General features: G+C 35.0%; 1 long non-coding RNA gene across 4 annotated transcripts; it reads left to right on the top strand.

The window, feature by feature from the left end:
- The first annotated feature begins 1,901 nt into the window (after nucleotides 1-1,901).
- LOC113277020 lies at nucleotides 1,902-4,805 on the top strand. Of its 4 annotated transcripts, none has more exons than XR_003324759.1 (5): nucleotides 1,902-2,334; nucleotides 2,537-2,733; nucleotides 2,869-3,082; nucleotides 4,420-4,476; nucleotides 4,574-4,805. It is a non-coding gene; the product is annotated as an uncharacterized LOC113277020 (long non-coding RNA). The 4 variants fall into 4 exon arrangements; XR_003324757.1 differs by having other exon boundaries at nucleotides 4,282-4,476; XR_003324758.1 differs by lacking the exon at nucleotides 4,420-4,476.
- The last annotated feature ends 12,246 nt before the right edge of the window (nucleotides 4,806-17,051 follow it).

Below are 17,051 nucleotides of genomic sequence, written 5' to 3'. Positions count from 1 at the left end.
TCTGTAGCGGCTTAATACATTGTGGTGTTCAAATATGGACTAGGTCCTGGGGTTTTTATGCATTTGCGGTTTCCTCGTTAACAAAATTTTTGGTGTCTGTGTTATTTCTTTTCCTCATTATATTTGTTTATATAATTGAAGTATCTTAGGTTGTGCGTAAGTTCAATCAATTGTGAATCCAGCCTTTTGTTGTTGATTAAATTGATTGACACTTGGTTATTGGTTTTTGATACCGTCCAAGTTATTTCTTATATTCAATCGGGCTCGCAAATTCCTATTTGTTTGATTGCAGATTGAATTGAGAAATAAAGACTCTTGGATGTACTTTTCTTAAGATTGAGTCTAACTGTCTAGTTGATTCCCTTGAAAGTATATTGGAGTTAGTCCATACATATATCTAAGCAAAATATTGGGTGCGGTTGTTAGTCCCCCACATTTTCAATTGGTATCACGTTTAAGACCTCTTAAGTCTGTGTTTGTGGAGATCTGACTCTATCGACAGAAGTGTTATCTCTATAAACGTACCGCCAGTCTTAAATGGCTCGAATTACTTATGGTGGAAAATTTCTATGCGTGCCTTTCTACAAGCGTGTGATTTTCAATCATAGGTTTATGTTGTTAATGGCTATAACCTCCGGTTGTTACATAAGGCGATGTAACTACTCCAAAGGATATCGTTGATGATGATGCGGCAAATATTCTTGCTGCGAAGAAAAATTCTGACTGATTGAATGCAATCATCCATGCCATTAACCCAGATCTTTAGCACCATGTGACTACGTGCACTCAGTCTAAAGATGCGTGGGATATCTTAGAAACCGTATTTGAAGGGAATACTTGTGAAAAAGGATCTAGGATTCAAAACCTAAATTCTGATTGGGAAAACCTTCGTATGGCAGATGAAGGTTCATTTGATGAATTTAATCACAAAGTGTCTGAAATTGTTAATATATCTTTTGCGTTGGGTAAGACTATTCATGAAAAGGACATTGTGATGAAAATTCTCAAATCATTGCCATCTAGATACGATTATAAGAAACATGCCATCGTTGAAGGAAATAACCTTGATACGATTTCCAGAAATACTCTTGTTGGAAAGTTGAAAATAGTTGATCTTGATCAGAACACAGTCAGAACATCTGTCTTTATTGTTGTGACCAACACAAGCGAATCTTCAAACTTTTCTTGGGCTGATGAATGTTGTTCCAATCACGTTGATTTTGATAAATCACTGATTACACAAAAGATCAAGGATATTGTAAAAATAAGCAAAAGATGTGAGAAACGTCTCTCTCTGGTTAATGCTTCAAATGATTCAATACAAGAAAACTCATCACAGGTTGTCAATATCTTGCATACTCCCGATGTGTGCAATGAATTTTCGGCTCTCACAGCAGAAACTTCTTCCTACTCAAATTTTGATTCAGAGTTTGAGTCTCACACTGAGATTTTTGAATTATGGATAAGTGTGAAGAAATTCACCAGAAAATCTCCAACTAAAGGCTTCGTTGGAGAAACTTGAATCATCACTTCAGGTGAAAAATCTTGAGATTGATTGTCTTAATGAATTCATCAGAACCCTATCTCTAAAGGAAAAAGAGATTAATACTCTTAACACTACACTAAATTCAAGGATTAGTAACTAGATTTCGCAACAGCTTTGTCTCTGTTGCGTTATGTTGCTAATCTCAGTTGCGAAACCTTTGCAACAGGTAACTTTGTTACAAAACGATTCTCAACAGAGTGCAGTTGTAGGCGTGCGAATCGTGAGTGTGGCTGCCCACACTTTTTAGCTGACTCACTATTCAGCCCATTCAGATACTCGAGAAAGTTGACTCGGTTCTCTATCTCTTTTATATCGGAAATAACCATTCTCCATCTCATTCTCTTATTTCTCTCTCGTTCTCCCTAGCTAATTCCCTCTTTTAATCACAACCAACATCGTTACCATCTTCATTAGAACCAAACCTTCATTTTCGTCGAAGAAGAACCAGCAGATGAACTGTTTCTTCTCCATTTTTGTTTCACTTTTATGAAGTAAACCCTAGATTCAGTTTTTTTTTCTTCCTCTTCAAAATCTCTAACCCGATTCTAATCTAAGTTGATAGATGGTCACTATGTTATAATCTAGATTACCCATAGCATGTTTTCGTTCTCAAATCATCTACGATTTATAAATTTTCGACCTAACAAGGGAAATTAGAGTTAATCGATTGCAAGTGTTTTTCTCTGTTATTGTGGGTGTTGTTGGCACGAGATTTCCCCCAAAAATTCCTTCTCATTTTTCAGAAGATTTCTTTATAAACCCAGTTTGACAGTCATTAACTCTTTCAGGTAATTTTGGGTTTTTCTTCTTCAAATGTCAGATGTATAACAAAGATATAAACCAAACCTTAGTTTTGATTGATTTTTTTTTCCTTTTCAATTAGATATAAATTCAATCTTTGATTTGTTTGATTTTACTGTAATAATATCAAATTAATGGTAAAGATGTCTTAATTTTGTTTTAGTTGATGATAAAATTTTTGTATTGCAGTATAATCAATGCTAAAGATTCGATATTTGCTGTAAATGAATGTGACTAGAAGATGTCAATGACTACTACCTTGAAAGCTTGGAGGTAAGTGATGTATGATGTGGCTAATTTTTTGTTTGTGATGCAGGGGAGAGATATGATAGGTAGAGAAAGAACTGGTACATGGAGAAAATCATGAAATTTAATGAGGCACATGGGTATGTCGTGTTTTTGTATCTTGGTTAACTTCCATTGTTGTGGAATGTTTGATTGGTGTTGTGGATAAATGTCTATTGTGTTTTGAAAATTCTCCTTTTAGTAGAGAAATGTTTATTATGTTTTGATTGGTCCAGAACCAGGATGAGATGATCAAGTTAGGAAGGCTCTCTGAATCCTACAAGTGAATTGGAGAGTGTTTTGGACGAACAGTCAAGGAGAAAGTGTTTGGATCATTGTGGAGAGGAAACACATCCAATGTCATCCGTTACTTCCCTACTCCGGTTGGATCATATGTGTTGTCAATCGAAAGAGTAAAAGGAGAAAGATTTCGTCTACTCAATTTATGAGGTTTAATCTCAATCTCAGTCAAGTTCAATTTGGATTATTTAATCTTTTCTATGATGCTTTTGTGATACTATTTAACCTCAGTAGTTGTAGTGATTTAGTTTTATATATGAAATCACTCAAAAGAAATGTTCACTATTTTGAAAATTTTACGATGGGTTTGTCCAAGTAGCTCTGTTAATCTATACGGTGACTGTTTATGACATCTAAGATTGTTAACCCCATATAAAAAAATATGATAGGTGCTTGTCTCCCAATCATTGATTTGCTAAGAATCTTAAGATTATGTCTAAGTTCAGCACATGCATAAGGTTTGACCTTGATTTCATAAATCCTGCTAAGACTAGCAGTGCTTTTGAAACTCAGCTTGTGACATATGAGTTTGTGTTCTTAGTACTTTAAATTATCATTTCAATAGTAAATGGTTACGTTGTCTGAATATGCTTGAATACTTATTTCTTCCGGTTGAAATGTCAAATTTGTACTCCATGTAGGATTGTTTCTGGTTGCCGGTAAATGCCTATTCAGTGGTTGCAGTCTTAATTTGATTGATTTTATTTTATTGAACTTGTGGGATATAAAGTACAAAGTTAACTTTTTATATTTTGGATTTCTAGTAGTCCTGTTATTAGGGATGAATGATCTTCGATGTTGATCATCATAATAAGGACAGTTTCAGTATGCCTATATCAATATAATAAAATCAATGGTTTGATGTATAATTGATGAGTGGATAATCAGTGTAGGCTTAGCTGTTACGAATGGGATCTTTCTTAATTTAAATTTGACTGTTCTACGGTTGATCATAGTCTGGGTGTCTGTATCATCTTGGTTGGGTAAATCATTTTAATTTGAATCATTTATTGCACTTGCTAACATTTGTGAAAATATATATTGTTGCCGTACATTTCCAATCAATCAGTCTCTTATTCTAAGATTCTTACTTACGTTACTTTGAGTCGTCTGTCATTTAACATCTACTATGAGATTATTAAAAAGAAAGTACAGTTGGTATATTGTCTTGTGAAATGGTTAGTGTCGATTGTTTGTGACAATAAAATATGATAAAATGTATCTCATAGGGATCAATAAGCCCTATGTATGGGTGTCAATGTCGTGATCCTGGTTTGAGAGTTCTGTTATTTCTCTACCAAAATTGTAATGGATTTATGTCAAAACTTGGCATGTGCTTGATATGCTAGAGGAATCAAGGAAATGCGTAGTGATTTGTCGCAGTGGCGTGTCCATTTTACATTCCCCTTATAGTGTTCGTTAGTGCGCGTCTTTAGTTTGATGCTCACATGCTTCTTCACATGTTCTCAAAAACAAACGATACAAAGAGAAATCAAATATCCAAACAATGAAACTTAATGAACAAGAGGAACCACTTGAAAATGGTAATTTTCCTCACGAGCTATCCTTGTGCTCCATCTTCTTATTCTTATTTTCTGTGATGGGAATTGGATGTTGATTTTTATCACTTTCTTGTCTCAGGAGGTAGAAGAACGGAGAGCAGGGAACCCAGGAAGAGGAGGCTGTTGAGGTCGATGCTGATTTTACAAATGGCGTTGTACTTGTAAACAGTAATGAAGCTGAAGAAGAGTGGTGTATGAATAATGAAGGAAACTTATCATCCTAAAAACTATTGGTTTGGCTAAATAGGTATGTAAGTTCTGAAACTACTTTGAAATAGGCAAACAAGTAATTGCTGCTAGTTTTTGTTTTAGTTAACCTTGTTCAGATCTATATCTTGCCTATCGGATATATATATTATGGAATCACAAACGATGAGACGAAGATGTTTGTGACTACTTTTATATCTTGCCTATCGGATAAATCAATCTGAAGCCAATCCTTACGATTATACTTAGTACGATAGAAACAACAAGATCAGATCACACAACTACAATAAAAGTAATATCGGTCTGGCTTCACAATCCCAATGAAGTCTTCAAGTCGTTAACCTACAGGGTCTCGGTAGAAACCTAAGTTTAAAGGAGAATCGACTCTAACTAATACAACTAGTATCACACAGGAGGTGTGGGGATTAGGTTTCCCAGTTGCTAGAGTTCTCCCTTATATAGTCTTTCAAATCAGGGTTTGCAATCAATGTTAGCATAGTAACAAAGCATTCAATATTTACCATTAGATTAAAACCTGATTAGATTCAAGATAATATCTTTCAACCGTTAAATCGAAACTTAGCTTGTTACACAAATGAAATGCACATTTTAGGTTTGTGTAACCGTACCTAAACTTGTACATCTACTTGGTTCAACAGTAGTTAACCAAACGGTCAGCCATATGAGCACTTTCATATCAACCATGTTCTTCTTTACCACAACTAGTTCAAATGACTCAAATGAACTAGTTATAGAGTTGTTCAATTGCTTAGATCTTTATAATAGAATAATTGAAACAAACACAATTTGATTCAGTCGAATCGATTCATGAACTTTATAGCCACGGTTTGCAAACTTGCATTCCTTAGTTTACATAAGTTTAAGTTCACAAATAATCGTTTTTAGGAAATAACCAACTTAAGTACGCGGACTTAAGTACCCGGAATAAGTTTGTAAATAATTCACAAACTGCCGCAGATTTTCTCGAGAAGAGAACCTCCATAAGTACGCGGACTGGGTTCGCGGACTTTTTTCCGGTTTTCCTGATCAACAAAGTACGCATACTTCGGTTCAAGGAATAAGGACTTATACATGTATGAGTTACCACACAATGCTTATATCCAACAATGGTTATATAATTTAAACTCTCATTTCAATCATTGAAACATTCTTAGAGGACTTTATATAGTTGTTGTTCACAAACCATTTTTCGTCAAAGCCATTTTCAAGTGATTGAAACTTATCATGACTTTCATCACTAGTAAAGATGAACTTGACCAAAGCGAAAGCTTACCAACATATATTTCTAGAAATAGATAAGCGAGATAAACTCGTCTCGAAATAGAAAATTTGTATAATCAAAGTCTATATAGCAAACCGACTTTTGTCTCAAGATAAGAGATAGAGTAGATAAACTTTTGAGTGATAGATAAGTTCAAGTCTCCACATACCTTTTAGTCGATCAAGTTCCACCAGTTCCTTGAGTAGTTCTTTGTCTTTATATGATGATTTCCATGGAGTCTTGAGCTCAACTATACTTTCTATCCTAGTCTGAGACTTAGCTAATAGTAGACTAGAAATCAAGACTTATAGTTTTGATCACTAACATTGACAAACATGCTTGATATAGAAACGCATGCGAGTTCGACCGAGAAGTGCTCTAAAAATCTCCCCCTTTGTCAATTTTAGTGGTAAAACTATCAATACATATGGAATACAAAAATAGATAAACAAACTTTTGGAGCTTCTCTTCCACATGCCTGATCTTCTTGGTTCTTCAACATTACTGGAAATATTCGTCACTTCCAAGTACTCCAATGATCCCAAAGGTTGTAAGTTTAGTATCACCGTTGTTGAAAATTCGTAGTCATAACAATGAGAAAACAAGAATTCTCAATCATTGTTATACAGTGTCATAGTATTATTATACAGCATCAAAGTTTAATTGTATCACAACTTCGACAACAATACTATGGTGATATGTATCCCTCTCCCTTAGTCAATACTCCATCTCACATGAAAACCACTCCCCCTTACATAATGATCCGAAAACCATATGTATTTCTAGTGTGCACTACACATTAATTCTCCTCCTTTTTGTCAATAAAATTGGCAAAGTGACTAGACTAGTGGGATCCTAACGAAATTTTCATAGACACATTTCATGACCAAAAATTAAGCACATATCAACTTTTTAGATGTCATTATATAGCCGAAGATAAATGCATTCATCAAGGAGTTTATTAAGACACAAGATAACCCATATAATATTCCACAGCCGCACTCTCCATAAAGATTTGGCAATTAAGCACAAGTTCAATTAATAAATCTCCCCCATAAAATGTCATTCCCTAAAGAACAACAAGAGCGACCTTAATTTCACAAGAAAATAAGGATTTCTTTGGACATAACAAATCACATACGAATATGAATTTGAATCCAAAAATACTCAATTAAATTAACCACAAGAAAACCCATGATTAATTCAATCGGAATACAAAACTAAATTACCACAAGAGTGTGATCAATTCAATTGGTCATGCTCGACATAAGAGAACTTACGGAGCCGCACAGTATATACATAAAAAATGGATCAGGGAATATCAATACTGCGGAATATACAAGGATTCATTCTATTTCCCATCACTATTTGCACAGTGACATATAATAGACATAATCCTCGTAAACAAAAGTTCATCCTATCTTCCATCAATATTTGCATAATGACATAATAGGCTTAAAACTTTTGTAATGTCAAAAGCTCATTCATTCTTTTATCAATACATGAATATCGACATATGAAAGACTTAAATTTTGACAAATTATGGGACAATCATAATTCACGGACGCAAACACACATATATATCCTATAATAAGTTTGCAATATATAAAACCATAAATATTAATACTGCAAAAATCATCTTCCAAACAACTTTTTAGAATTTAATCAAATAAATCTAATTACAATAAAGATGAAAACATTAGACATAGCTATGTGTAGTCACAATAATGACTATTCCAAACTCTAGTTATTCTTCCTTAAAACACAAGAATAAAATTCTCATAAGAAGATTTACTAGAGATTAAGACCTTTGAAGAATTATTTATCGTCCCCGAATTCCTTGTCATCAACAGTCATTGGGACATAAGGTTCATGAATATATGAGTTAATATCAATAAACCTTCTTGACCGATGTCGAACCAGGGCCTTCTGAATCTCAAGAATCTTGACAACAACAACCTTTATCTGTTGAATCTCCTTTCATGTCTCCTTCAAACCTTCAAGAACATTAGAAAATTTCTAAGAATTTGAAGGAACATCTCTTGGCTTCCTCACATTCCTTCTTTTTCTTTTCAAAGTTGGAGGCAACGGAGATTTCTCTTTTTCCTTCATGATTGATGGCTTGACAATCATATTAACATATTTTCCATCGGAAGACATAATACTTAGAGTATCCATAAGCGTATGGGTTTGTGAGAGGAAATCACAATTTAACTCAAAAAGCAGTCTTAAGATAAAAGAAGTTTCAAGGAAGCAAAAAATAATGTAGGGTTATGCAACCTTTAAAAGGTTCGTGCATGCACAATTATGAACCCTAGAGAGAGTAGAATTGTCAAGAATAACTCTTATTTATTGATAGACGGGAAATTCCAATTTTGTATCAAAAAAAAAAAAAAAATCCTAAAGCCTAAGAGGTCACAACCTTGTCTCTTTTGATCAGGCACATGAGACAAGATCTACAAAACAACACAATCAAGTTGTGTTGCGGTGAACAATAATTTGTCCACCATGTTCCTCTTGAGAGGAATCTATAGACCTCTGTGTATCAAAATGATTGGACTATATTTTCTTCTCCAATGGTCTTGTTTTATCCTTGGAAAATAACTTCTTAGACGAAGATAAAATCTTACATACCTCAACGGTCTTTTGAACAAGTTTGAGCTTGTTTTCTAATCGATTTGCTCTTCATTGAAGTTTTTTGACATGTCTCAATTTGTGTTTGTACTTGTAACACTTTGATAGTTCATGACCTTTGAAAGAACAATATGAGCACGTCAACCTTGAATATAACTTAGGCATCTGAGATGTGCAAGCTTCTAGACACATAGTTGAACCTGAAACATTATTCATTAAGTTTCCAATAGAAAGGTCAGTTTTATCTTTCAGATTGGTTGAGTTTTCTTCTGAAAGAATATAAAGATTGATGTATGTATTGCTACAATTATCAAAATCAATATTTTCACAAAGAAGTGTAACACTTGACTTTTTGTCTTCATTAGATTCATAGTTGTCAGACATTTCATCAAGAGTTGCAGCAAGACCTTTGTTCCCAGTGTATTTCGTTCGATTTGGACACTCATTTGCAAAATGACCAAAGCCTTTACACTTAAAGCACCGAGGCACATCCTCGTCATCAGTTTCATCATTATCCCTATTTTTAGGAGGAACACAATTATGTGGTTTAACTGATGACTTGGATTTATCTCTGGAAAACCGTTTACTTCTCTTCAAAAGAAGATCCCTAAGATGTCTTGTGATCAACGAGACCGACTTGTTAAGATCTTCATTTGATGAGTCATCCTCAGAAAGATCATCTTCAGAGATGTAAACACTTTTACTTTTGTCAAGTAATTTAGTGTTCTTTAATGCTTTGAAAGCAACATTCTTACTGCATTTGGACGTGTGCTCATGATCAAAGATATTTAGCTTCCCAACCAGAGTATTTCTGGACAACGTTGCGAGATTATTTCCTTCAACGATGACATGCTTCATAGAATCATATCTGGATGGCAACGATCATCACAATGTCCTTTTCAGGAATGGTCTTACCCAATGCAAAAGATGCATTAACAATTTCAGACTCTTTGTGATTAAACTCATCAAATGTTTCTCCATCTGCCATACGAAGGTTTTCCTAATCAGAATTTAGATTTTGAATTCTAGCTTCTTTCTCACTGGTATTTCCTTCAAATACGGTTTCTAATATATCCCAAGCTTCTTTAGACTTAGTGCATGTAGTCACATGGTGCTGAAGATATAGGGTAATGGAATGTATGATAACATTTAAGACGTCAGAATTTTGCTCTGCAACAAGGATTTATTTTGGACTATATCTACCAATATCCTTAGGTATAGATACATCGCCTTCTGTATAAACCGGTAGATCATAGCCATTAACAACACGTACCCATGTTTGATAATCACGAGCTTGAAGAAAAGCACGCATAACAATTTTCCACCATAGGTAGTTTGAGTCATCGAAGACTCGTGGTACGTTTATGGAGATAAAATTCCTGTCCATAGAGTCAGATCCCTACAAACACAGACTTGTAAGGTCTTTAAACGTATTTTCCTGCTCTGATACCAATTGAAAAAATGAGGGTCTAACAACCACACCCAATATTTCGATTATCAATCTGTATGGACCAACCCCAATATACTTTTAAGAGAATTAACTAGACAGTCAGACTCAATCTTAATAAAAGTATATCAAAGAGTTATATCTCTCTTTCTCGATTCAATACTTACTCAAGCAAATAGAAATCTGCAAGTCTAATTGAATACAAGAGAAATCACTTGAACGGTACCAAAGACCAATGTTCAAGTATCAATCAATCTCAATCAACAACCAAGGGTTGGATTTCCCAATTGATTGATTCAACGCACAACCTGTGATATTTCAATTATATAAACATATATAATGCGGAAAATAAATAACACAGACACCAGAAATTTTGTTAACGAGAAAACCGCAAATTCAGAAAAAACCCGGGACCTAGTCCAGATTGAACACACACTGTATTAAGATGCTACAGACACTAGCTTACTATCAACTAACTTAGGTATGGACTGTAGTTGAACCCCAATCAATCTTACACTGATCCAAGGTACATTTGCATTCATACGTTTCTGATCCCAGCATGATACTACGCACTTGATTCCCTTAGCTGACTTCACCCACAACTAAGAGTTGATACGACCCAAAGTCGAAGACTTTAATAAACAAATCTGTATCACACAGAAAATTCTACGGTAATAGATAAATCTGTCTCCCACAGAAATACCTACGAGTTTTTGTTCCGTCTTTTGATAAATCAAGGTGAACATGAACCAACTGATAAACCATACTTATATTCTCGAAGAACAACTCAGTATTATCAATCACCTCACAATAATCTAAATCGTATGATCGTGGAAATAGATATTTTGGAATCACAAACGATGAGACGAAGATGTTTGTGACTACTTTTATATCTTGCCTATCAGAGAAATAAATCTCAAGCCAATCCTTACGATTGTACTTAGTACGATAGAAACAGCAAGATCAGATCACACAACTACAAGAAAAGTAGTATCAGTATGGATTCACAATCCCAATGAAGTCTTCAGGTCGTTAACCTACAGGGTATCGGTAGTAACATAAGGTTAAAGGAGAATCGACTCTAGCTAATACAACTAGTATCACACAAGAGGTGTGGGTATTAGGTTTCCCAGTTGCTAGAGTTTTCCCTTATATAGTCTTTCAATCAGGGTTTGCAATCAATGTTAGCTTAGTAACAAAGCATTCAATATTCCTTAGATGAAAACCTGATTAGATTCAAGCTAATATCTTTCAACCGTTAGATCGAAACTTAGCTTGTTACACAAATGAAATGCACGTTTTAGATTTGTTTAACCGTAACCAAACTTGTACATCTAGTTGGTTCAACAGTAGTTAACCAAATGGTCAGTCATATGAGCACTTTCATATCAACCATGTTCTTCTTTACCACAACTAGTTCAAATAACTCAAATGAACTAGTGAGAGAGTTGTTCAATTTCTTAGATCTTTATAATATACACAATTGAAACAAAAACGATTTGATTCACTCAAATCGATTCATGAACTTTGTAGACACGGTTTGCAAACTTGCATTCCTTAGTTTATATAAGTTGAAGTTCACAAATAATCGTTTTTAGAAAATAACCAACTTAAGTACGCGGACTGATATGCGTACTTAAGTACCCCGAATAAGTTTTTAAATAGTTCACAAATTCCAACAGATTTTCTCGGGAAGAGAACCTCCTACAGTACGCGCACTGGGTTCGCGCACTCTGTTCTGGTTTTCCTGATCAACAAAGAACGCATACTTTGGTTCAAGGAATAAGGACTTATACATGTATGAGTTACCACACAATGATTATATCCAACAATGGATATATAATCTAAACTCTCATTTCAATCATTGAAACATTCTTAGAGGACGTTATATAGTTGTTGTTCACAAACCATTTTTCTTCAAAGCCATTTTAAGTGATTGAAACTTATCATGACTTTCGTGACTAGTAAAAATGAACTTGGCCAAAGAGAAAGCTTGCCAACACATATTTCGAGAAATAGATAAGCGAGATAAACTCGGTTCGAAATAGCAAATGTGTATAATCAAAGTCTATATAGCAAAACGACTTTTGTCTCAAGATAGGAGATAGAGTAAGATAGATTTTGAGTGATAGATAAGTTCAAGTATCCACATACCTTTTAGTCGATGAAGTTCCACTAGTTCCTTGAGTAGTTCTTCGTCTTTGTATGATGATCTCCATGGAGTCTTGAGCTCAACTACACTTTCTATCCTAGTCCGAGACTTAGCTAATAGTAGAATAGAAATCAAGACTTATATTTTTGATCACTAACATTGATAAACATGCTTGGGATAGCAACACATGTGAGTTTGACCGAGAAGTGCTTTAACATTTATATATTGCAAAAATTATTCTGGGATATGTGTGTTTGCGTCTGTGAACTAAGATTTTCCCATATACGTCAAAAGTTAAACCTATTATGTCATTATGAAAATATTGATGGAAGATAGGATGAACTTTTGATTGCAAACATTAAGTATATTATATGACTTTATGCAAATATTGATGAAAAATAGAATGAATCTTCGTATATTCCGCAGTATTGATCTTTCCCTGATCCACTTCTATGTGAAAGTACTTACGGCTCCATAAGTTCTCTTATGTTGAGCATTTCTGATTAAATTAATCATGGGTTCTCTCGTGGTTAATTTAAATGAGATTTCCGGATACAAATTCATGTTTCATGTAATTTGTTAATGTCCAAAGAAATCCTTCTTTTCTTGTAAAAGTAAGGTCGCTCTTGTTGTTCTTTCGGGAATGACATTTTATGGGGGAGAGTTCTTATCTTAACTTGTGCTTAATTGTCATATCTTTGTGGGGAGTGAGGCTGTGGAATATTATAGGAGTTTTTTTGTATCTCTATTAACTCCTCGATGAATGCATTTAGTTTCGACTATATGATTGCAGCTAAACAAAGTTGATATGTTTTCTTTTACTCATGCAGTATCTCTATGAGAATTTCATTATGATCCCACTAGTTTTCATTCCTTTTCCAATTCATATTGACAAAAAGGGGGAGAATTAATGTGTAATTCACACTACAAATAAATATGGTTTGCGGATCATTATGTAAGGGGGAGTGGTTTTCATGTAAGATGAAGTATTGACTACGGGGGTGTGATACATATCACCATATTATTATTGTCAAAGTTGTAATGCAATTGTTCTTTGATGATGTGTGATAATACTATGACACTGTATAACGATGATTGAGAGCTACTGTTTTCTCATTGTTATAAGCTACGGATCTTCAATAACTATGATGCTTAGTTGAACACCTTCAGAATCACATGAGTACTTGGAAGTGACGAAGATTTAGAGTAATGTTGAAGAACCAAGGAAATCAACCATTTGGATGAGAATCTACAAAGTTTATTTATTTTGTAATCCATATGTATTGATAGTTTTGTCACTAAAATTGACAAACGGGGAGATTGTTAGAGCACTGCTCGGTCAAACTCGCAAGCGTTGCTATCTTAAGTTTGTTTTTCAAGTTTAGTTTCCAAATCTATAAGTCTTGATTTCTAGTCTACTTATAGCTAAGTCTCGGATTAGGATAGAAAGTGTAGTTGAGCATTAGACTTCAGGGCATTCATCGATTGAAGACTAAGAACTACTAAGGAGAGCTTGTGGAACTTCATCAACAAAAGGTATGTGGAGATTTGAACTCATATATCACTCCAAAGTATATCTACTTTATCTCCTATTTGAGAAAAAAGTTGTATAGCTATATAGACTTCAATTATACACATTTTATATTTCGAGCTGAGTTTAACTCGCTTACGTATTTTGGTAGGAGGGGAAAACAACCTAGAAACTATTTTTTTTTTACTGCAAGTGCACAGGGTCAATGTAGATAGTGTGCAAGCACAGGTCAGTCCACATGGACTTGGGTGTGTGAAGTTGAAGTTGAAACTAAGATAACTCTCTAACAGTGACAGTGAGCTAAGTGTAACAAGAGCAAGACAGAACTAAACAGTGACAGTAAGTGACAGTGGCAGTGAGACAAAAATAAGCAAAGGCAGTGAAGTGAGAGATTTGGTTTGTTGTGTTGAACCACAACTAAACTGGCAGTGAGCTGCTGAGTTTTACACAGCAGTGTAAGGCAAAATAAAGGAATGCAGGACAATGTGAAACTCAGGCTTCAAATTCATCACTAACCTCCACTAAGCATGCTCTGTGGACACTCCTCTTGTCCTTATGATAGACAAGGGTTTAGATTCATGTCTTCCCTATGTCTAAGGTGTTTCCCCACTAGAAAGACCTAACACAACTAAGGCATATCTCCTAAGTACTAATTGTCTAGCTAAAGCACAATTAGTCTAAAGATCAATGATAATCTGGTTTGATATAAGTTGTAGTTCCACCATCATAGTGTGAACCTAACTACAACGTATGCATGGCATACCATGTGAGAGCAATATAATGCAGCACTAATTTTGATCTTTCATGAGCATTATTAACATTCAAAAGCAGTGTCATCAGAATGCAATGAAATGCGCAACAACAAGTTAAGGTTTCATTGAAACCTAAGCAAAATAACTAAAGCATAATGAACATAGTATTAACTGAATTTGATATTAACAGAGCTGAATTGAAATTGAAACAACACTAACAGTTGAGGTCCTGGATATTCCAGGCCTCTTGGTGGTACACTGGCTAGTCCAGGCATACCCCAACAACACTAACCCCCATCTCTATTTATACCCCAAAATACAAAATTAGGGTTCTTACAAATCCCCAAATGGAAACAGTAAACTAGGGTTACAATTTTTACTTGATTGGATGGGATAATCCTTACCTATAGCGTCGACCCATTCTTTCTATGTTCTTCATGCTCCCTCTCTTGTCTTCAATTACTTCTATAGACTCACCTATTTTACCAATTTTCCACCTAGGGTTTCAGAGATGGATAGAGGGGAAATTGGTGAAATAAGTGGCTAGAGATATACGGTAAGGTGGTGTTTCGTTAGAGTGGTTATGGAAGTCGTAGGGTGGCTGTGGCAGAAGTTGTGGTGATGGAGAGATGGTGTCTGCGGTAGAGACAGGGTATGGGATGAAGACGGAGTGGAGAAGAAAGAGAAGGTCGATGTGTTTAGGGATTAGGGTGTGTTTGGGTCGACCTCTATTTTGGGTGTACATGAGTTTGGTGTTTGGGTGTGAGGCAGGGATAAAGATTTTGATGTTTCGCGAAGCTGAGCCGTGGGATGATAACTTCTGAAACGGATCTAACGGCGAGATGGAGACAGATTATGAGCGACCCTTGGATGCAAAAATACAGTGAAACTGACGGCTCAGGATGGAGTTAGGTGCTGTGGTGTGAAGCGGTTGTAGCAAATTTGATGTATCGGCGATGAAGCGACCGTTGGATTCAGATGAGGATCCAATCTGACGGCTACAGGAGAAGTGGTCTATGGATTTTGGTTTTGGTTTGGGAGATAAGTTGGGCTTGGGATAATTCTGAGCCCATTTCTTCTTTAAGAACAATTTCTTCCTTGTTAAGCCCATTTCTGGCCTTTTGGTCTTGCGCACAACATTCTTCGCAGCTTCCTTACGTGATTCCTCTCGGCTTCCACCACTTTTCTGCTCTTTTCACTCCGTAATTCCATCCAAACTTTATTTATAACCTAAAAATGCAAAATTAATTAATAAAAATATTTATTCTTGAAAACAATGAAAATACAGAATATGGGATAAAATGTAGAATTAATGCACAAAAAATGAGTTAAATGCCAATAAAAAGGTGCCGATATATACAATATTTTGCGCTCATGAAATATCCCCAAACCTGAATTTTACTTGTCCTCAAGTAAAACGAAACTAAGGAAATCCTAACTATACCACTGTCGCTGGTTTCTCGAATGCAATTAGCATATGCACTAAGACTTTTAAACCACTAAGTGTCCCTAGTGGACGAGTTGAAGTCTCGTGAAGGTTTTCTTAGAACGTACCTACAAAGTTCTAGGACAAAATATAAGCTCAGATTCCATGAAATGTGATGTGCAAGACAGTTTAAGCTCACAGCAAAAGGAATATGTCAATCTAGCATTTCAAAGGCACAATCCTAGCACTGATAACAACTAAAGACACGTGATAAGAGTGTAAAGTGTATCTACACATGTTTCTAGAATGACCTGAAGTTATGACTACTAATCACCAAGAGATAGTTTTTAGGCTAAGAACCGAATTCCAAGCCAATCTAGCTGTCCGGCTTTACGAGAATTGTGAATGTTCACCCAATGAGTTGGTGATATTTCAGTTTACCCACGTTATACATCGATGGCTGCACCCTCCTTGCTTATTACAAGACTATTTACAACAAAAAGATGACTCTTTACATGACTCTTATTTACATTGATTACTCTCTTTTATTTTTAGAACAAGAGAGAACTATTGTATTTAACATGACAAAACATGGAATAAATAAATACTTGATATTTTTGTATTTTTTTTTCTGATATTTTTTTGATTTTTCTGAATTTTTCTGATTTTTTTTTTGAAGAAATAACTTTGATCTTTACAACATAGTGACACTTTTGATACATGAACAAAAAGAAAAACATAATTACATGACTCTTAGCAAGAGGTATCCCTTATTGAATGCATCCGGTCAAATTCTATGGTTGCTTTTCTTAACGTACCCTCCAACTTCTATCCCAGCCAACCAAAGAACAAGCTAGTCAAGTCTCATTCTGTATTCTAAAGTGATTGGCAATCTAACTTCCTATCAAACACCTTGAAGATCGAGGCTATACATGTATTGGTAGATCGTGCGTGTGCAAGTTTCTTATCACATGTGAATTGTGCTAGAATCATGGGTGCCTCATCGTTCTAGACTAAGAACCCTACGTTAACATATATACACAAAAATCACTCTTTCAAGGTAAATGAGCTCCATTTTTATGTTTTTATCATTTTTTTTTTGATTTTTTTTTTTTTTGTTTTTTTT

The sequence above is a fragment of the Papaver somniferum genome, chromosome 1 (assembly GCF_003573695.1).
Source record: "Papaver somniferum cultivar HN1 chromosome 1, ASM357369v1, whole genome shotgun sequence".
NCBI classification, from domain to species: Eukaryota; Viridiplantae; Streptophyta; class Magnoliopsida; order Ranunculales; family Papaveraceae; genus Papaver; species Papaver somniferum.
Note: the sequence above shows the minus strand (reverse complement) of the source record. Positions and strands in the feature narration are given on the sequence as shown.